This window comes from Trachurus japonicus, chromosome 23, assembly GCF_045865225.1.
Source record: "Trachurus japonicus isolate A0001 chromosome 23, Traja_1.0".
NCBI classification, from domain to species: Eukaryota; Metazoa; Chordata; class Actinopteri; order Carangiformes; family Carangidae; genus Trachurus; species Trachurus japonicus.
In genome coordinates this window covers 23,577,954-23,594,665 of record NC_140929.1, presented here as the reverse complement: position 1 = coordinate 23,594,665, position 16,712 = coordinate 23,577,954, and the positions used below count along the sequence as shown (strand labels likewise).

The window sequence follows — 16,712 nt, the reverse complement described above, 5'->3', positions numbered from 1 at the left end:
GCGTAATGGGTTCAAGTCTCCCCAAAAGGGTTGAGGCGGAACTCTAAATACAAGATACCATCATAAGGAAGCCTGGAGTTTGTGAAAACCACCCACAGAGCTTGCATTGGCCGGGAATCGAACCCGGGTCAACTGCTTGGGAAGCAGCTATGCTCACCACTATACCACCAACGCTTGTTTTTATTCCTTTGGTGAGTCATTACCCTAACGACTGGTTAGAGAGATGTCCCCAGCCAAGGTGTGAATTGGGGTTAAATCATTGACGAGTGAGAACCTCACGTTTCAGCAATTTAAGCGTCAGAACTTGCCAAAAATCGACCCTGATTGCTGTTGAATTTTCTGTGTAGTAATGCTCTAGCATGTCACATCTCCCTGATGGTCTAGTGGCTAGGATTCGGCGCTCTCACCGCCGCGGCCCGGGTTCGATTCCCGGTCAGGGAATCTGGCTTTAGCCAAGTGATGTCCCATCCTGTGACCTCTGTTCCTCCTCCATCGTCAACCCTGTAATTGTAAAAAGCTGAATCCTCTAAACAGCTCCATTCAAGGCTATACACAGTAGCTGACAGCACAAATCATCCACAGTAGGGGATCAGGTGATGCTGGGCCTGGTCTATGTCAAAGAGCCAGGCAAGATTTTGTGCCAACCCCTCCCCAGAGTTTGCATTAGCTGGGAATTGAACCAAAGTTCACTCCTTCATGTTTCATAACTTTACTACAGCGCAACCCTGATTGCTGCTACACTTTGTTTCATCATGCTCTACCACGTCACATCTCCCTGATGGTCTAGTGGCTAGGATTCGGCGCTCTCACCGCCGCGGCCCGGGTTCGATTCCCGGTCAGGGAATTTGGCTTTAGCCAAGTGGTGTCCCATCCTGTGACCTCTGTTCCTCCTCCATCGTCAACACTGTAATTGTAAAAAGCTGAATCCTCTAAACAGCTCCATTCAAGGCTATACACAGTAGCTGACAGCACACATCATCCACAGTAGGGGATCAGGTGATGCTGGGCCTGGTCTATGTCAAAGAGCCAGGCAAGATTTTGTGCCAACCCCTCCCCAGAGTTTGCATTAGCTGGGAATTGAACCAAAGTTAACTCCTTCATGTTTCATAACTTTACTACAGCGCAACCCTGAATGCTGCTACACTTTGTTTCATCATGCTCTAGCACGTCACATCTCTAGTGGCTAGGATTCGGCGCTCTCACCGCCGCGGCCCGGGTTCGATTCCCGGTCAGGGAATCTGACTTTAGCCCCTTGCCACACGAGTGAGATCCCAGCAACTGTTTCTCTTTCGCCTCTTTCGAGCTGATTGAAAACCAAAGCGTAATGGGTACAAGTCTCCCCAATAGGGTTGACACAGAACTCTAAATACAAGATACCATCATAAGGAAGCCTAGAGTTTGTGACAACCACCCACAGAGCTTGCATTGGCCGGGAATCGAACCCGGGTCAACTGCTTGGCAAGCAGCTATGCTTACCACTATACCACCAACGCCTGTTTTCCAGGGGAATCTGATTATTGATTTGCTGACTTTCTTTTGGTGAGTCGTTACCCTAACGATGGTGAGTCGTTACCCTAACGACAAGGTGTGAATTGGGGTTAAATCATTGACGACTGAGAACCTCACGCTTCAGCAATTTCAGCGTCATAACTTGCCAAAAATCAACCCTGATTGCTGTTGAATTTTCTGTATAGTTATGCTAAAGCACGTCACATCTCCCTGATGGTCTAGTGGCTAGGATTTGGCGCTTTCACCGCCGCGGCCCGGGTTCGATTCCCGGTCAGGGAATCTGGCTTTAGCCCAGTGCAACACAAGTGATGTGACCTCTGTTCCTCCTCCATCGTCAACCCTGTAATTGTAAAAAGCTGAATCCTCTAAACAGCCCCATTCAAGGTTTATACACATTAGCTGACAGCACACAACATCCACAGTGGGGGATCAGGTGATGCTGGACTTGGTCTATGTCAAAGAGCCAGGCAAGATTTTGTGCCAACCCCTCCCAGAGTTTGCATTAGCTGGGAATTGAACCAAAGTTAACTGCTTCATGCTTCATAACTTTACTACAGCACAACCCTGATTGCTGTTACACTTTCTGTTTCATCATGCTCTAGCACGTCACATCTCCCTGATGGTCTAGTGGCTAGGATTCGGCGCTCTCACCGCCGCGGCCCGGGTTCGATTCCCGGTCAGGGAATCTGACTTTAGCCCCTTGACACACGAGTGAGATCCCAGCAACTGTTTCTCTATCGAGCTGATTGAAAACCAAAGCGTAATGGGTTCAAGTCTCCCCAAAAGGGTTGAGGCGGAACTCTAAATACAAGATACCATCATAAGGAAGCCTGGAGTTTGTGAAAACCACCCACAGAGCTTGCATTGGCCGGGAATCGAACCCGGGTCAACTGCTTGGGAAGCAGCTATGCTCACCACTATACCACCAACGCTTGTTTTTATTCCTTTGGTGAGTCATTACCCTAACGACTGGTTAGAGAGATGTCCCCAGCCAAGGTGTGAATTGGGGTTAAATCATTGACGAGTGACAACCTCACGTTTCAGCAATTTAAGCGTCAGAACTTGCCAAAAATCGACCCTGATTGCTGTTGAATTTTCTGTGTAGTAATGCTCTAGCATGTCACATCTCCCTGATGGTCTAGTGGCTAGGATTCGGCGCTCTCACCGCCGCGGCCCGGGTTCGATTCCCGGTCAGGGAATCTGGCTTTAGCCAATTGATGTCCCATCCTGTGACCTCTGTTCCTCCTCCATCGTCAACCCTGTAATTGTAAAAAGCTGAATCCTCTAAACAGCTCCATTCAAGGCTATACACAGTAGCTGACAGCACAAATCATCCACAGTAGGGGATCAGGTGATGCTGGGCCTGGTCTATGTCAAAGAGCCAGGCAAGATTTTGTGCCAACCCCTCCCCAGAGTTTGCATTAGCTGGGAATTGAACCAAAGTTCACTCCTTCATGTTTCATAACTTTACTACAGCGCAACCCTGAATGCTGCTACACTTTGTTTCATCATGCTCTACCACGTCACATCTCCCTGATGGTCTAGTGGCTAGGATTCGGCGCTCTCACCGCCGCGGCCCGGGTTCGATTCCCGGTCAGGGAATTTGGCTTTAGCCAAGTGGTGTCCCATCCTGTGACCTCTGTTCCTCCTCCATCGTCAACACTGTAATTGTAAAAAGCTGAATCCTCTAAACAGCTCCATTCAAGGCTATTGCTGATTGCTGTTACACTTTCTGTTTCATCATGCTCTAGCACGTCACATCTCCCTGATGGTCTAGTGGCTAGGATTCGGCGCTCTCACCGCCGCGGCCCGGGTTCGATTCCCGGTCAGGGAATCTGACTTTAGCCCCTTGCCACACGAGTGAGATCCCAGCAACTGTTTCTCTATCGAGCTGATTGAAAACCAAAGCGTAATGGGTTCAAGTCTCCCCAAAAGGGTTGAGGCGGAACTCTAAATACAAGATACCATCATAAGGAAGCCTAGAGTTTGTGACAACCACCCACAGAGCTTGCATTGGCCGGGAATCGAACCCGGGTCAACTGCTTGGGAAGCAGCTATGCTCACCACTATACCACCAACGCTTGTTTTTATTCCTTTGGTGAGTCATTACCCTAACGACTGGTTAGAGAGATGTCCCCAGCCAAGGTGTGAATTGGGGTTAAATCATTGACGAGTGAGAACCTCACGTTTCAGCAATTTAAGCGTCAGAACTTGCCAAAAATCGACCCTGATTGCTGTTGAATTTTCTGTGTAGTAATGCTCTAGCACGTCACATCTCCCTGATGGTCTAGTGGCTAGGATTCGGCGCTCTCACCGCCGCGGCCCGGGTTCGATTCCCGGTCAGGGAATCTGGCTTTAGCCAATTGATGTCCCATCCTGTGACCTCTGTTCCTCCTCCATCGTCAACCCTGTAATTGTAAAAAGCTGAATCCTCTAAACAGCTCCATTCAAGGCTATACACAGTAGCTGACAGCACACATCATCCACAGTAGGGGATCAGGTGATGCTGGGCCTGGTCTATGTCAAAGAGCCAGGCAAGATTTTGTGCCAACCCCTCCCCAGAGTTTGCATTAGCTGGGAATTGAACCAAAGTTCACTCCTTCATGTTTCATAACTTTACTACAGCGCAACCCTGAATGCTGCTACACTTTGTTTCATCATGCTCTAGCACGTCACATCTCCCTGATGGTCTAGTGGCTAGGATTCGGCGCTCTCACCGCCGCGGCCCGGGTTCGATTCCCGGTCAGGGAATTTGGCTTTAGCCAAGTGGTGTCCCATCCTGTGACCTCTGTTCCTCCTCCATCGTCAACACTGTAATTGTAAAAAGCTGAATCCTCTAAACAGCTCCATTCAAGGCTATACACAGTAGCTGACAGCACACATCATCCACAGTAGGGGATCAGGTGATGCTGGGCCTGGTCTATGTCAAAGAGCCAGGCAAGATTTTGTGCCAACCCCTCCCCAGAGTTTGCATTAGCTGGGAATTGAACCAAAGTTAACTCCTTCATGTTTCATAACTTTACTACAGCGCAACCCTGAATGCTGCTACACTTTGTTTCATCATGCTCTAGCACGTCACATCTCTAGTGGCTAGGATTCGGCGCTCTCACCGCCGCGGCCCGGGTTCGATTCCCGGTCAGGGAATCTGACTTTAGCCCCTTGCCACACGAGTGAGATCCCAGCAACTGTTTCTCTTTCGCCTCTTTCGAGCTGATTGAAAACCAAAGCGTAATGGGTACAAGTCTCCCCAATAGGGTTGACACAGAACTCTAAATACAAGATACCATCATAAGGAAGCCTAGAGTTTGTGACAACCACCCACAGAGCTTGCATTGGCCGGGAATCGAACCCGGGTCAACTGCTTGGCAAGCAGCTATGCTTACCACTATACCACCAACGCCTGTTTTCCAGGGGAATCTGATTATTGATTTGCTGACTTTCTTTTGGTGAGTCGTTACCCTAACGATGGTGAGTCGTTACCCTAACGACAAGGTGTGAATTGGGGTTAAATCATTGACGACTGAGAACCTCACGCTTCAGCAATTTCAGCGTCATAACTTGCCAAAAATCAACCCTGATTGCTGTTGAATTTTCTGTATAGTTATGCTAAAGCACGTCACATCTCCCTGATGGTCTAGTGGCTAGGATTTGGCGCTTTCACCGCCGCGGCCCGGGTTCGATTCCCGGTCAGGGAATCTGGCTTTAGCCCAGTGCAACACAAGTGATGTGACCTCTGTTCCTCCTCCATCGTCAACCCTGTAATTGTAAAAAGCTGAATCCTCTAAACAGCCCCATTCAAGGTTTATACACATTAGCTGACAGCACACAACATCCACAGTGGGGGATCAGGTGATGCTGGACTTGGTCTATGTCAAAGAGCCAGGCAAGATTTTGTGCCAACCCCTCCCCAGAGTTTGCATTAGCTGGGAATTGAACCAAAGTTAACTGCTTCATGCTTCATAACTTTACTACAGCACAACCCTGATTGCTGTTACACTTTCTGTTTCATCATGCTCTAGCACGTCACATCTCCCTGATGGTCTAGTGGCTAGGATTCGGCGCTCTCACCGCCGCGGCCCGGGTTCGATTCCCGGTCAGGGAATCTGACTTTAGCCCCTTGCCACACGAGTGAGATCCCAGCAACTGTTTCTCTATCGAGCTGATTGAAAACCAAAGCGTAATGGGTTCAAGTCTCCCCAAAAGGGTTGAGGCGGAACTCTAAATACAAGATACCATCATAAGGAAGCCTGGAGTTTGTGAAAACCACCCACAGAGCTTGCATTGGCCGGGAATCGAACCCGGGTCAACTGCTTGGGAAGCAGCTATGCTCACCACTATACCACCAACGCTTGTTTTTTTTCCTTTGGTGAGTCATTACCCTAACGACTGGTTAGAGAGATGTCCCCAGCCAAGGTGTGAATTGGGGTTAAATCATTGACGAGTGACAACCTCACGTTTCAGCAATTTAAGCGTCAGAACTTGCCAAAAATCGACCCTGATTGCTGTTGAATTTTCTGTGTAGTAATGCTCTAGCATGTCACATCTCCCTGATGGTCTAGTGGCTAGGATTCGGCGCTCTCACCGCCGCGGCCCGGGTTCGATTCCCGGTCAGGGAATCTGGCTTTAGCCAATTGATGTCCCATCCTGTGACCTCTGTTCCTCCTCCATCGTCAACCCTGTAATTGTAAAAAGCTGAATCCTCTAAACAGCTCCATTCAAGGCTATACACAGTAGCTGACAGCACAAATCATCCACAGTAGGGGATCAGGTGATGCTGGGCCTGGTCTATGTCAAAGAGCCAGGCAAGATTTTGTGCCAACCCCTCCCCAGAGTTTGCATTAGCTGGGAATTGAACCAAAGTTCACTCCTTCATGTTTCATAACTTTACTACAGCGCAACCCTGAATGCTGCTACACTTTGTTTCATCATGCTCTACCACGTCACATCTCCCTGATGGTCTAGTGGCTAGGATTCGGCGCTCTCACCGCCGCGGCCCGGGTTCGATTCCCGGTCAGGGAATTTGGCTTTAGCCAAGTGGTGTCCCATCCTGTGACCTCTGTTCCTCCTCCATCGTCAACACTGTAATTGTAAAAAGCTGAATCCTCTAAACAGCTCCATTCAAGGCTATACACAGTAGCTGACAGCACACATCATCCACAGTAGGGGATCAGGTGATGCTGGGCCTGGTCTATGTCAAAGAGCCAGGCAAGATTTTGTGCCAACCCCTCCCCAGAGTTTGCATTAGCTGGGAATTGAACCAAAGTTAACTCCTTCATGTTTCATAACTTTACTACAGCGCAACCCTGAATGCTGCTACACTTTGTTTCATCATGCTCTAGCACGTCACATCTCTAGTGGCTAGGATTCGGCGCTCTCACCGCCGCGGCCCGGGTTCGATTCCCGGTCAGGGAATCTGACTTTAGCCCCTTGCCACACGAGTGAGATCCCAGCAACTGTTTCTCTTTCGCCTCTTTCGAGCTGATTGAAAACCAAAGCGTAATGGGTACAAGTCTCCCCAATAGGGTTGACACAGAACTCTAAATACAAGATACCATCATAAGGAAGCCTAGAGTTTGTGACAACCACCCACAGAGCTTGCATTGGCCGGGAATCGAACCCGGGTCAACTGCTTGGCAAGCAGCTATGCTTACCACTATACCACCAACGCCTGTTTTCCAGGGGAATCTGATTATTGATTTGCTGACTTTCTTTTGGTGAGTCGTTACCCTAACGATGGTGAGTCGTTACCCTAACGACAAGGTGTGAATTGGGGTTAAATCATTGACGAGTGAGAACCTCACGTTTCAGCAATTTAAGCGTCAGAACTTGCCAAAAATCGACCCTGATTGCTGTTGAATTTTCTGTGTAGTAATGCTCTAGCATGTCACATCTCCCTGATGGTCTAGTGGCTAGGATTCGGCGCTCTCACCGCCGCGGCCCGGGTTCGATTCCCGGTCAGGGAATCTGGCTTTAGCCAATTGATGTCCCATCCTGTGACCTCTGTTCCTCCTCCATCGTCAACCCTGTAATTGTAAAAAGCTGAATCCTCTAAACAGCTCCATTCAAGGCTATACACAGTAGCTGACAGCACAAATCATCCACAGTAGGGGATCAGGTGATGCTGGGCCTGGTCTATGTCAAAGAGCCAGGCAAGATTTTGTGCCAACCCCTCCCCAGAGTTTGCATTAGCTGGGAATTGAACCAAAGTTCACTCCTTCATGTTTCATAACTTTACTACAGCGCAACCCTGAATGCTGCTACACTTTGTTTCATCATGCTCTACCACGTCACATCTCCCTGATGGTCTAGTGGCTAGGATTCGGCGCTCTCACCGCCGCGGCCCGGGTTCGATTCCCGGTCAGGGAATCTGGCTTTAGCCAAGTGGTGTCCCATCCTGTGACCTCTGTTCCTCCTCCATCGTCAACACTGTAATTGTAAAAAGCTGAATCCTCTAAACAGCTCCATTCAAGGCTATACACAGTAGCTGACAGCACACATCATCCACAGTAGGGGATCAGGTGATGCTGGGCCTGGTCTATGTCAAAGAGCCAGGCAAGATTTTGTGCCAACCCCTCCCCAGAGTTTGCATTAGCTGGGAATTGAACCAAAGTTAACTCCTTCATGTTTCATAACTTTACTACAGCGCAACCCTGAATGCTGCTACACTTTGTTTCATCATGCTCTAGCACGTCACATCTCTAGTGGCTAGGATTCGGCGCTCTCACCGCCGCGGCCCGGGTTCGATTCCCGGTCAGGGAATCTGACTTTAGCCCCTTGCCACACGAGTGAGATCCCAGCAACTGTTTCTCTTTCGCCTCTTTCGAGCTGATTGAAAACCAAAGCGTAATGGGTACAAGTCTCCCCAATAGGGTTGACACAGAACTCTAAATACAAGATACCATCATAAGGAAGCCTAGAGTTTGTGACAACCACCCACAGAGCTTGCATTGGCCGGGAATCGAACCCGGGTCAACTGCTTGGCAAGCAGCTATGCTTACCACTATACCACCAACGCCTGTTTTCCAGGGGAATCTGATTATTGATTTGCTGACTTTCTTTTGGTGAGTCGTTACCCTAACGATGGTGAGTCGTTACCCTAACGACAAGGTGTGAATTGGGGTTAAATCATTGACGAGTGAGAACCTCACGTTTCAGCAATTTAAGCGTCAGAACTTGCCAAAAATCGACCCTGATTGCTGTTGAATTTTCTGTGTAGTAATGCTCTAGCATGTCACATCTCCCTGATGGTCTAGTGGCTAGGATTCGGCGCTCTCACCGCCGCGGCCCGGGTTCGATTCCCGGTCAGGGAATCTGGCTTTAGCCAATTGATGTCCCATCCTGTGACCTCTGTTCCTCCTCCATCGTCAACCCTGTAATTGTAAAAAGCTGAATCCTCTAAACAGCTCCATTCAAGGCTATACACAGTAGCTGACAGCACAAATCATCCACAGTAGGGGATCAGGTGATGCTGGGCCTGGTCTATGTCAAAGAGCCAGGCAAGATTTTGTGCCAACCCCTCCCCAGAGTTTGCATTAGCTGGGAATTGAACCAAAGTTCACTCCTTCATGTTTCATAACTTTACTACAGCGCAACCCTGAATGCTGCTACACTTTGTTTCATCATGCTCTACCACGTCACATCTCCCTGATGGTCTAGTGGCTAGGATTCGGCGCTCTCACCGCCGCGGCCCGGGTTCGATTCCCGGTCAGGGAATTTGGCTTTAGCCAAGTGGTGTCCCATCCTGTGACCTCTGTTCCTCCTCCATCGTCAACACTGTAATTGTAAAAAGCTGAATCCTCTAAACAGCTCCATTCAAGGCTATACACAGTAGCTGACAGCACACATCATCCACAGTAGGGGATCAGGTGATGCTGGGCCTGGTCTATGTCAAAGAGCCAGGCAAGATTTTGTGCCAACCCCTCCCCAGAGTTTGCATTAGCTGGGAATTGAACCAAAGTTAACTCCTTCATGTTTCATAACTTTACTACAGCGCAACCCTGAATGCTGCTACACTTTGTTTCATCATGCTCTAGCACGTCACATCTCTAGTGGCTAGGATTCGGCGCTCTCACCGCCGCGGCCCGGGTTCGATTCCCGGTCAGGGAATCTGACTTTAGCCCCTTGCCACACGAGTGAGATCCCAGCAACTGTTTCTCTTTCGCCTCTTTCGAGCTGATTGAAAACCAAAGCGTAATGGGTACAAGTCTCCCCAATAGGGTTGACACAGAACTCTAAATACAAGATACCATCATAAGGAAGCCTAGAGTTTGTGACAACCACCCACAGAGCTTGCATTGGCCGGGAATCGAACCCGGGTCAACTGCTTGGCAAGCAGCTATGCTTACCACTATACCACCAACGCCTGTTTTCCAGGGGAATCTGATTATTGATTTGCTGACTTTCTTTTGGTGAGTCGTTACCCTAACGATGGTGAGTCGTTACCCTAACGACAAGGTGTGAATTGGGGTTAAATCATTGACGACTGAGAACCTCACGCTTCAGCAATTTCAGCGTCATAACTTGCCAAAAATCAACCCTGATTGCTGTTGAATTTTCTGTATAGTTATGCTAAAGCACGTCACATCTCCCTGATGGTCTAGTGGCTAGGATTTGGCGCTTTCACCGCCGCGGCCCGGGTTCGATTCCCGGTCAGGGAATCTGACTTTAGCCCCTTGCCACACGAGTGAGATCCCAGCAACTGTTTCTCTATCGAGCTGATTGAAAACCAAAGCGTAATGGGTTCAAGTCTCCCCAAAAGGGTTGAGGCGGAACTCTAAATACAAGATACCATCATAAGGAAGCCTGGAGTTTGTGAAAACCACCCACAGAGCTTGCATTGGCCGGGAATCGAACCCGGGTCAACTGCTTGGGAAGCAGCTATGCTCACCACTATACCACCAACGCTTGTTTTTATTCCTTTGGTGAGTCATTACCCTAACGACTGGTTAGAGAGATGTCCCCAGCCAAGGTGTGAATTGGGGTTAAATCATTGACGAGCGACAACCTCACGTTTCAGCAATTTAAGCGTCAGAACTTGCCAAAAATCGACCCTGATTGCTGTTGAATTTTCTGTGTAGTAATGCTCTAGCATGTCACATCTCCCTGATGGTCTAGTGGCTAGGATTCGGCGCTCTCACCGCCGCGGCCCGGGTTCGATTCCCGGTCAGGGAATCTGGCTTTAGCCAAGTGATGTCCCATCCTGTGACCTCTGTTCCTCCTCCATCGTCAACCCTGTAATTGTAAAAAGCTGAATCCTCTAAACAGCTCCATTCAAGGCTATACACAGTAGCTGACAGCACAAATCATCCACAGTAGGGGATCAGGTGATGCTGGGCCTGGTCTATGTCAAAGAGCCAGGCAAGATTTTGTGCCAACCCCTCCCCAGAGTTTGCATTAGCTGGGAATTGAACCAAAGTTCACTCCTTCATGTTTCATAACTTTACTACAGCGCAACCCTGAATGCTGCTACACTTTGTTTCATCATGCTCTACCACGTCACATCTCCCTGATGGTCTAGTGGCTAGGATTCGGCGCTCTCACCGCCGCGGCCCGGGTTCGATTCCCGGTCAGGGAATTTGGCTTTAGCCAAGTGGTGTCCCATCCTGTGACCTCTGTTCCTCCTCCATCGTCAACACTGTAATTGTAAAAAGCTGAATCCTCTAAACAGCTCCATTCAAGGCTATACACAGTAGCTGACAGCACACATCATCCACAGTAGGGGATCAGGTGATGCTGGGCCTGGTCTATGTCAAAGAGCCAGGCAAGATTTTGTGCCAACCCCTCCCCAGAGTTTGCATTAGCTGGGAATTGAACCAAAGTTAACTCCTTCATGTTTCATAACTTTACTACAGCGCAACCCTGAATGCTGCTACACTTTGTTTCATCATGCTCTAGCACGTCACATCTCTAGTGGCTAGGATTCGGCGCTCTCACCGCCGCGGCCCGGGTTCGATTCCCGGTCAGGGAATCTGACTTTAGCCCCTTGCCACACGAGTGAGATCCCAGCAACTGTTTCTCTTTCGCCTCTTTCGAGCTGATTGAAAACCAAAGCGTAATGGGTACAAGTCTCCCCAATAGGGTTGACACAGAACTCTAAATACAAGATACCATCATAAGGAAGCCTAGAGTTTGTGACAACCACCCACAGAGCTTGCATTGGCCGGGAATCGAACCCGGGTCAACTGCTTGGCAAGCAGCTATGCTTACCACTATACCACCAACGCCTGTTTTCCAGGGGAATCTGATTATTGATTTGCTGACTTTCTTTTGGTGAGTCGTTACCCTAACGATGGTGAGTCGTTACCCTAACGACAAGGTGTGAATTGGGGTTAAATCATTGACGACTGAGAACCTCACGCTTCAGCAATTTCAGCGTCATAACTTGCCAAAAATCAACCCTGATTGCTGTTGAATTTTCTGTATAGTTATGCTAAAGCACGTCACATCTCCCTGATGGTCTAGTGGCTAGGATTTGGCGCTTTCACCGCCGCGGCCCGGGTTCGATTCCCGGTCAGGGAATCTGGCTTTAGCCCAGTGCAACACAAGTGATGTGACCTCTGTTCCTCCTCCATCGTCAACCCTGTAATTGTAAAAAGCAGAATCCTCTAAACAGCCCCATTCAAGGTTTATACACATTAGCTGACAGCACACAACATCCACAGTGGGGGATCAGGTGATGCTGGACTTGGTCTATGTCAAAGAGCCAGGCAAGATTTTGTGCCAACCCCTCCCCAGAGTTTGCATTAGCTGGGAATTGAACCAAAGTTAACTGCTTCATGCTTCATAACTTTACTACAGCACAACCCTGATTGCTGTTACACTTTCTGTTTCATCATGCTCTAGCACGTCACATCTCCCTGATGGTCTAGTGGCTAGGATTCGGCGCTCTCACCGCCGCGGCCCGGGTTCGATTCCCGGTCAGGGAATCTGACTTTAGCCCCTTGCCACACGAGTGATATCCCAGCAACTGTTTCTCTATCGAGCTGATTGAAAACCAAAGCGTAATGGGTTCAAGTCTCCCCAAAAGGGTTGAGGCGGAACTCTAAATACAAGATACCATCATAAGGAAGCCTGGAGTTTGTGAAAACCACCCACAGAGCTTGCATTGGCCGGGAATCGAACCCGGGTCAACTGCTTGGGAAGCAGCTATGCTCACCACTATACCACCAACGCTTGTTTTTATTCCTTTGGTGAGTCATTACCCTAACGACTGGTTAGAGAGATGTCCCCAGCCAAGGTGTGAATTGGGGTTAAATCATTGACGAGTGAGAACCTCACGTTTCAGCAATTTAAGCGTCAGAACTTGCCAAAAATCGACCCTGATTGCTGTTGAATTTTCTGTGTAGTAATGCTCTAGCATGTCACATCTCCCTGATGGTCTAGTGGCTAGGATTCGGCGCTCTCACCGCCGCGGCCCGGGTTCGATTCCCGGTCAGGGAATCTGGCTTTAGCCAATTGATGTCCCATCCTGTGACCTCTGTTCCTCCTCCATCGTCAACCCTGTAATTGTAAAAAGCTGAATCCTCTAAACAGCTCCATTCAAGGCTATACACCAGGGGTGGGCAATTATTTTTTCCAGAGGGCCACACTGACTCCGATAAAGTGAGTGAAGGGCCACACGATTCGAAATCAAATTGAAACATCAAATATTTATTGCTGAATTATATATAATTATATATTAGCCTATATATATTTGGTGGAAATGATTGCATTACAATAGGCTGACAGCCCACAATCATGTAATCGCATTTTCAACTTATATCCATCACAGATCACTGAAGAAACATGCTGTATTATGATATAAATATGGACTCAAGGCAGATTGTTTTAACAAAACTTACTGACCATAAATGACTGCACCAATTAATAATGTTCACAGACACCTGAATATTATAATGAAGCACTCAGATCCTTTTCAGTTCTGATTCAGTGAGACTGTTCTATTTGTGTAGATAACCTTTTATTTACGAAGAAACACAATACTCCTTTGCTGCTGCCTAACAGCACCAACATGAAAAAAAAAGACTGATTTGATTACAAGCGTAGCCATTGGTGGATGGAGGCTTCAGACGCACGTGGCTACAATCAGTCATATGGTCGATCACGTCAGAAAACCCAGCGATCTCATAAAATGCTCTTTTAATCACAGTTTGCTAATAATTAGGTGCCGTGATGGGGCTTTGTAACTGTCAGCAATTATGATTCGGCTGACGGAGGGTTGTGAAACACCGGCCCGGTCCCGGTGGTCAGAAACTCCGCTGTGGAGAAAAGCTGCACCAGAGCGGCTCCTCTCCCTCCTCCGTCGGAGCTCTGGTGACCGACAGAGAAAGAGACTGAGCAGCCTGTCCTGCAGGAGATCTTCTACCTGGAGGAGGTTACGTTGTTACTTTCTGTCTGCGATGTGCAGGCTCCTGATCAAACAGGGCTGTCACTGTTTCAAACAGCTGATTAGTGCGCATCAACGTAATAAAAGCAATCGGGTGAGGTCATAACAGTTCGGCTCGCACTTCGGCTCGCGGGCCGGATTGAGACGGCATGCGGGCCGGGTGTGGCCCGCGGGCCGTAAAATGCCCATGTATGCTATACACAGTAGCTGACAGCACAAATCATCCACAGTAGGGGATCAGGTGATGCTGGGCCTGGTCTATGTCAAAGAGCCAGGCAAGATTTTGTGCCAACCCCTCCCCAGAGTTTGCATTAGCTGGGAATTGAACCAAAGTTCACTCCTTCATGTTTCATAACTTTACTACAGCGCAACCCTGAATGCTGCTACACTTTGTTTCATCATGCTCTACCACGTCACATCTCCCTGATGGTCTAGTGGCTAGGATTCGGCGCTCTCACCGCCGCGGCCCGGGTTCGATTCCCGGTCAGGGAATTTGGCTTTAGCCAAGTGGTGTCCCATCCTGTGACCTCTGTTCCTCCTCCATCGTCAACACTGTAATTGTAAAAAGCTGAATCCTCTAAACAGCTCCATTCAAGGCTATACACAGTAGCTGACAGCACACATCATCCACAGTAGGGGATCAGGTGATGCTGGGCCTGGTCTATGTCAAAGAGCCAGGCAAGATTTTGTGCCAACCCCTCCCCAGAGTTTGCATTAGCTGGGAATTGAACCAAAGTTAACTCCTTCATGTTTCATAACTTTACTACAGCGCAACCCTGAATGCTGCTACACTTTGTTTCATCATGCTCTAGCACGTCACATCTCTAGTGGCTAGGATTCGGCGCTCTCACCGCCGCGGCCCGGGTTCGATTCCCGGTCAGGGAATCTGACTTTAGCCCCTTGCCACACGAGTGAGATCCCAGCAACTGTTTCTCTTTCGCCTCTTTCGAGCTGATTGAAAACCAAAGCGTAATGGGTACAAGTCTCCCCAATAGGGTTGACACAGAACTCTAAATACAAGATACCATCATAAGGAAGCCTAGAGTTTGTGACAACCACCCACAGAGCTTGCATTGGCCGGGAATCGAACCCGGGTCAACTGCTTGGCAAGCAGCTATGCTTACCACTATACCACCAACGCCTGTTTTCCAGGGGAATCTGATTATTGATTTGCTGACTTTCTTTTGGTGAGTCGTTACCCTAACGATGGTGAGTCGTTACCCTAACGACAAGGTGTGAATTGGGGTTAAATCATTGACGACTGAGAACCTCACGCTTCAGCAATTTCAGCGTCATAACTTGCCAAAAATCAACCCTGATTGCTGTTGAATTTTCTGTATAGTTATGCTAAAGCACGTCACATCTCCCTGATGGTCTAGTGGCTAGGATTTGGCGCTTTCACCGCCGCGGCCCGGGTTCGATTCCCGGTCAGGGAATCTGGCTTTAGCCCAGTGCAACACAAGTGATGTGACCTCTGTTCCTCCTCCATCGTCAACCCTGTAATTGTAAAAAGCAGAATCCTCTAAACAGCCCCATTCAAGGTTTATACACATTAGCTGACAGCACACAACATCCACAGTGGGGGATCAGGTGATGCTGGACTTGGTCTATGTCAAAGAGCCAGGCAAGATTTTGTGCCAACCCCTCCCCAGAGTTTGCATTAGCTGGGAATTGAACCAAAGTTAACTGCTTCATGCTTCATAACTTTACTACAGCACAACCCTGATTGCTGTTACACTTTCTGTTTCATCATGCTCTAGCACGTCACATCTCCCTGATGGTCTAGTGGCTAGGATTCGGCGCTCTCACCGCCGCGGCCCGGGTTCGATTCCCGGTCAGGGAATCTGACTTTAGCCCCTTGCCACACGAGTGAGATCCCAGCAACTGTTTCTCTATCGAGCTGATTGAAAACCAAAGCGTAATGGGTTCAAGTCCCCCAAAAGGGTTGAGGCGGAACTCTAAATACAAGATACCATCATAAGGAAGCCTGGAGTTTGTGAAAACCACCCACAGAGCTTGCATTGGCCGGGAATCGAACCCGGGTCAACTGCTTGGGAAGCAGCTATGCTCACCACTATACCACCAACGCTTGTTTTTATTCCTTTGGTGAGTCATTACCCTAACGACTGGTTAGAGAGATGTCCCCAGCCAAGGTGTGAATTGGGGTTAAATCATTGACGAGTGAGAACCTCACGTTTCAGCAATTTAAGCGTCAGAACTTGCCAAAAATCGACCCTGATTGCTGTTGAATTTTCTGTGTAGTAATGCTCTAGCATGTCACATCTCCCTGATGGTCTAGTGGCTAGGATTCGGCGCTCTCACCGCCGCGGCCCGGGTTCGATTCCCGGTCAGGGAATCTGGCTTTAGCCAATTGATGTCCCATCCTGTGACCTCTGTTCCTCCTCCATCGTCAACCCTGTAATTGTAAAAAGCTGAATCCTCTAAACAGCCCCATTCAAGGTTTATACACATTAGCTGACAGCACACAACATCCACAGTGGGGGATCAGGTGATGCTGGACTTGGTCTATGTCAAAGAGCCAGGCAAGATTTTGTGCCAACCCCTCCCCAGAGTTTGCATTAGCTGGGAATTGAACCAAAGTTAACTGCTTCATGCTTCATAACTTTACTACAGCACAACCCTGATTGCTGTTACACTTTCTGTTTCATCATGCTCTAGCACGTCACATCTCCCTGATGGTCTAGTGGCTAGGATTCGGCGCTCTCACCGCCGCGGCCCGGGTTCGATTCCCGGTCAGGGAATCTGACTTTAGCCCCTTGCCACACGAGTGAGATCCCAGCAACTGTTTCTCTATCGA

General features: G+C 48.8%; 42 non-coding genes across 42 annotated transcripts; 28 read left to right on the top strand and 14 right to left on the bottom strand.

The window, feature by feature from the left end:
• Positions 1-102: 102 nt before the first annotated feature.
• On the bottom strand, positions 103-174 carry trnag-ccc (transfer RNA glycine (anticodon CCC)). Its single transcript has one exon. It is a non-coding gene; the product is annotated as a tRNA-Gly (tRNA).
• A 195-nt stretch (positions 175-369) lies between these two features.
• trnae-cuc (transfer RNA glutamic acid (anticodon CUC)) lies at positions 370-441 on the top strand. The gene has a single exon. It is a non-coding gene; the product is annotated as a tRNA-Glu (tRNA).
• Positions 442-772: 331 nt separating this feature from the next.
• Positions 773-844, top strand: trnae-cuc (transfer RNA glutamic acid (anticodon CUC)). The gene has a single exon. It is a non-coding gene; the product is annotated as a tRNA-Glu (tRNA).
• Positions 845-1,421: 577 nt separating this feature from the next.
• On the bottom strand, positions 1,422-1,493 carry trnag-gcc (transfer RNA glycine (anticodon GCC)). The gene has a single exon. It is a non-coding gene; the product is annotated as a tRNA-Gly (tRNA).
• A 223-nt stretch (positions 1,494-1,716) lies between these two features.
• trnae-uuc (transfer RNA glutamic acid (anticodon UUC)) lies at positions 1,717-1,788 on the top strand. The gene has a single exon. It is a non-coding gene; the product is annotated as a tRNA-Glu (tRNA).
• Positions 1,789-2,122: 334 nt separating this feature from the next.
• trnae-cuc (transfer RNA glutamic acid (anticodon CUC)) lies at positions 2,123-2,194 on the top strand. The gene has a single exon. It is a non-coding gene; the product is annotated as a tRNA-Glu (tRNA).
• Positions 2,195-2,369: 175 nt separating this feature from the next.
• trnag-ccc (transfer RNA glycine (anticodon CCC)) lies at positions 2,370-2,441 on the bottom strand. The gene has a single exon. It is a non-coding gene; the product is annotated as a tRNA-Gly (tRNA).
• A 195-nt stretch (positions 2,442-2,636) lies between these two features.
• trnae-cuc (transfer RNA glutamic acid (anticodon CUC)) lies at positions 2,637-2,708 on the top strand. The gene has a single exon. It is a non-coding gene; the product is annotated as a tRNA-Glu (tRNA).
• A 331-nt stretch (positions 2,709-3,039) lies between these two features.
• trnae-cuc (transfer RNA glutamic acid (anticodon CUC)) lies at positions 3,040-3,111 on the top strand. The gene has a single exon. It is a non-coding gene; the product is annotated as a tRNA-Glu (tRNA).
• Positions 3,112-3,271: 160 nt separating this feature from the next.
• Positions 3,272-3,343, top strand: trnae-cuc (transfer RNA glutamic acid (anticodon CUC)). Its single transcript has one exon. It is a non-coding gene; the product is annotated as a tRNA-Glu (tRNA).
• Positions 3,344-3,518: 175 nt separating this feature from the next.
• trnag-ccc (transfer RNA glycine (anticodon CCC)) lies at positions 3,519-3,590 on the bottom strand. Its single transcript has one exon. It is a non-coding gene; the product is annotated as a tRNA-Gly (tRNA).
• Positions 3,591-3,785: 195 nt separating this feature from the next.
• On the top strand, positions 3,786-3,857 carry trnae-cuc (transfer RNA glutamic acid (anticodon CUC)). Its single transcript has one exon. It is a non-coding gene; the product is annotated as a tRNA-Glu (tRNA).
• Positions 3,858-4,188: 331 nt separating this feature from the next.
• On the top strand, positions 4,189-4,260 carry trnae-cuc (transfer RNA glutamic acid (anticodon CUC)). The gene has a single exon. It is a non-coding gene; the product is annotated as a tRNA-Glu (tRNA).
• A 577-nt stretch (positions 4,261-4,837) lies between these two features.
• trnag-gcc (transfer RNA glycine (anticodon GCC)) lies at positions 4,838-4,909 on the bottom strand. The gene has a single exon. It is a non-coding gene; the product is annotated as a tRNA-Gly (tRNA).
• Positions 4,910-5,132: 223 nt separating this feature from the next.
• On the top strand, positions 5,133-5,204 carry trnae-uuc (transfer RNA glutamic acid (anticodon UUC)). The gene has a single exon. It is a non-coding gene; the product is annotated as a tRNA-Glu (tRNA).
• Positions 5,205-5,539: 335 nt separating this feature from the next.
• Positions 5,540-5,611, top strand: trnae-cuc (transfer RNA glutamic acid (anticodon CUC)). The gene has a single exon. It is a non-coding gene; the product is annotated as a tRNA-Glu (tRNA).
• A 175-nt stretch (positions 5,612-5,786) lies between these two features.
• On the bottom strand, positions 5,787-5,858 carry trnag-ccc (transfer RNA glycine (anticodon CCC)). The gene has a single exon. It is a non-coding gene; the product is annotated as a tRNA-Gly (tRNA).
• A 195-nt stretch (positions 5,859-6,053) lies between these two features.
• trnae-cuc (transfer RNA glutamic acid (anticodon CUC)) lies at positions 6,054-6,125 on the top strand. Its single transcript has one exon. It is a non-coding gene; the product is annotated as a tRNA-Glu (tRNA).
• Positions 6,126-6,456: 331 nt separating this feature from the next.
• trnae-cuc (transfer RNA glutamic acid (anticodon CUC)) lies at positions 6,457-6,528 on the top strand. Its single transcript has one exon. It is a non-coding gene; the product is annotated as a tRNA-Glu (tRNA).
• Positions 6,529-7,105: 577 nt separating this feature from the next.
• Positions 7,106-7,177, bottom strand: trnag-gcc (transfer RNA glycine (anticodon GCC)). Its single transcript has one exon. It is a non-coding gene; the product is annotated as a tRNA-Gly (tRNA).
• Positions 7,178-7,400: 223 nt separating this feature from the next.
• Positions 7,401-7,472, top strand: trnae-cuc (transfer RNA glutamic acid (anticodon CUC)). The gene has a single exon. It is a non-coding gene; the product is annotated as a tRNA-Glu (tRNA).
• Positions 7,473-7,803: 331 nt separating this feature from the next.
• trnae-cuc (transfer RNA glutamic acid (anticodon CUC)) lies at positions 7,804-7,875 on the top strand. Its single transcript has one exon. It is a non-coding gene; the product is annotated as a tRNA-Glu (tRNA).
• Positions 7,876-8,452: 577 nt separating this feature from the next.
• trnag-gcc (transfer RNA glycine (anticodon GCC)) lies at positions 8,453-8,524 on the bottom strand. Its single transcript has one exon. It is a non-coding gene; the product is annotated as a tRNA-Gly (tRNA).
• Positions 8,525-8,747: 223 nt separating this feature from the next.
• On the top strand, positions 8,748-8,819 carry trnae-cuc (transfer RNA glutamic acid (anticodon CUC)). The gene has a single exon. It is a non-coding gene; the product is annotated as a tRNA-Glu (tRNA).
• Positions 8,820-9,150: 331 nt separating this feature from the next.
• Positions 9,151-9,222, top strand: trnae-cuc (transfer RNA glutamic acid (anticodon CUC)). The gene has a single exon. It is a non-coding gene; the product is annotated as a tRNA-Glu (tRNA).
• Positions 9,223-9,799: 577 nt separating this feature from the next.
• On the bottom strand, positions 9,800-9,871 carry trnag-gcc (transfer RNA glycine (anticodon GCC)). Its single transcript has one exon. It is a non-coding gene; the product is annotated as a tRNA-Gly (tRNA).
• A 223-nt stretch (positions 9,872-10,094) lies between these two features.
• Positions 10,095-10,166, top strand: trnae-uuc (transfer RNA glutamic acid (anticodon UUC)). The gene has a single exon. It is a non-coding gene; the product is annotated as a tRNA-Glu (tRNA).
• Positions 10,167-10,341: 175 nt separating this feature from the next.
• On the bottom strand, positions 10,342-10,413 carry trnag-ccc (transfer RNA glycine (anticodon CCC)). Its single transcript has one exon. It is a non-coding gene; the product is annotated as a tRNA-Gly (tRNA).
• Positions 10,414-10,608: 195 nt separating this feature from the next.
• Positions 10,609-10,680, top strand: trnae-cuc (transfer RNA glutamic acid (anticodon CUC)). Its single transcript has one exon. It is a non-coding gene; the product is annotated as a tRNA-Glu (tRNA).
• A 331-nt stretch (positions 10,681-11,011) lies between these two features.
• trnae-cuc (transfer RNA glutamic acid (anticodon CUC)) lies at positions 11,012-11,083 on the top strand. The gene has a single exon. It is a non-coding gene; the product is annotated as a tRNA-Glu (tRNA).
• A 577-nt stretch (positions 11,084-11,660) lies between these two features.
• trnag-gcc (transfer RNA glycine (anticodon GCC)) lies at positions 11,661-11,732 on the bottom strand. The gene has a single exon. It is a non-coding gene; the product is annotated as a tRNA-Gly (tRNA).
• A 223-nt stretch (positions 11,733-11,955) lies between these two features.
• On the top strand, positions 11,956-12,027 carry trnae-uuc (transfer RNA glutamic acid (anticodon UUC)). The gene has a single exon. It is a non-coding gene; the product is annotated as a tRNA-Glu (tRNA).
• Positions 12,028-12,362: 335 nt separating this feature from the next.
• On the top strand, positions 12,363-12,434 carry trnae-cuc (transfer RNA glutamic acid (anticodon CUC)). The gene has a single exon. It is a non-coding gene; the product is annotated as a tRNA-Glu (tRNA).
• A 175-nt stretch (positions 12,435-12,609) lies between these two features.
• trnag-ccc (transfer RNA glycine (anticodon CCC)) lies at positions 12,610-12,681 on the bottom strand. Its single transcript has one exon. It is a non-coding gene; the product is annotated as a tRNA-Gly (tRNA).
• A 195-nt stretch (positions 12,682-12,876) lies between these two features.
• Positions 12,877-12,948, top strand: trnae-cuc (transfer RNA glutamic acid (anticodon CUC)). Its single transcript has one exon. It is a non-coding gene; the product is annotated as a tRNA-Glu (tRNA).
• Positions 12,949-14,314: 1,366 nt separating this feature from the next.
• Positions 14,315-14,386, top strand: trnae-cuc (transfer RNA glutamic acid (anticodon CUC)). Its single transcript has one exon. It is a non-coding gene; the product is annotated as a tRNA-Glu (tRNA).
• A 577-nt stretch (positions 14,387-14,963) lies between these two features.
• Positions 14,964-15,035, bottom strand: trnag-gcc (transfer RNA glycine (anticodon GCC)). Its single transcript has one exon. It is a non-coding gene; the product is annotated as a tRNA-Gly (tRNA).
• Positions 15,036-15,258: 223 nt separating this feature from the next.
• On the top strand, positions 15,259-15,330 carry trnae-uuc (transfer RNA glutamic acid (anticodon UUC)). Its single transcript has one exon. It is a non-coding gene; the product is annotated as a tRNA-Glu (tRNA).
• Positions 15,331-15,665: 335 nt separating this feature from the next.
• trnae-cuc (transfer RNA glutamic acid (anticodon CUC)) lies at positions 15,666-15,737 on the top strand. The gene has a single exon. It is a non-coding gene; the product is annotated as a tRNA-Glu (tRNA).
• A 174-nt stretch (positions 15,738-15,911) lies between these two features.
• trnag-ccc (transfer RNA glycine (anticodon CCC)) lies at positions 15,912-15,983 on the bottom strand. Its single transcript has one exon. It is a non-coding gene; the product is annotated as a tRNA-Gly (tRNA).
• Positions 15,984-16,178: 195 nt separating this feature from the next.
• On the top strand, positions 16,179-16,250 carry trnae-cuc (transfer RNA glutamic acid (anticodon CUC)). Its single transcript has one exon. It is a non-coding gene; the product is annotated as a tRNA-Glu (tRNA).
• Positions 16,251-16,584: 334 nt separating this feature from the next.
• trnae-cuc (transfer RNA glutamic acid (anticodon CUC)) lies at positions 16,585-16,656 on the top strand. Its single transcript has one exon. It is a non-coding gene; the product is annotated as a tRNA-Glu (tRNA).
• Positions 16,657-16,712: the final 56 nt, after the last annotated feature.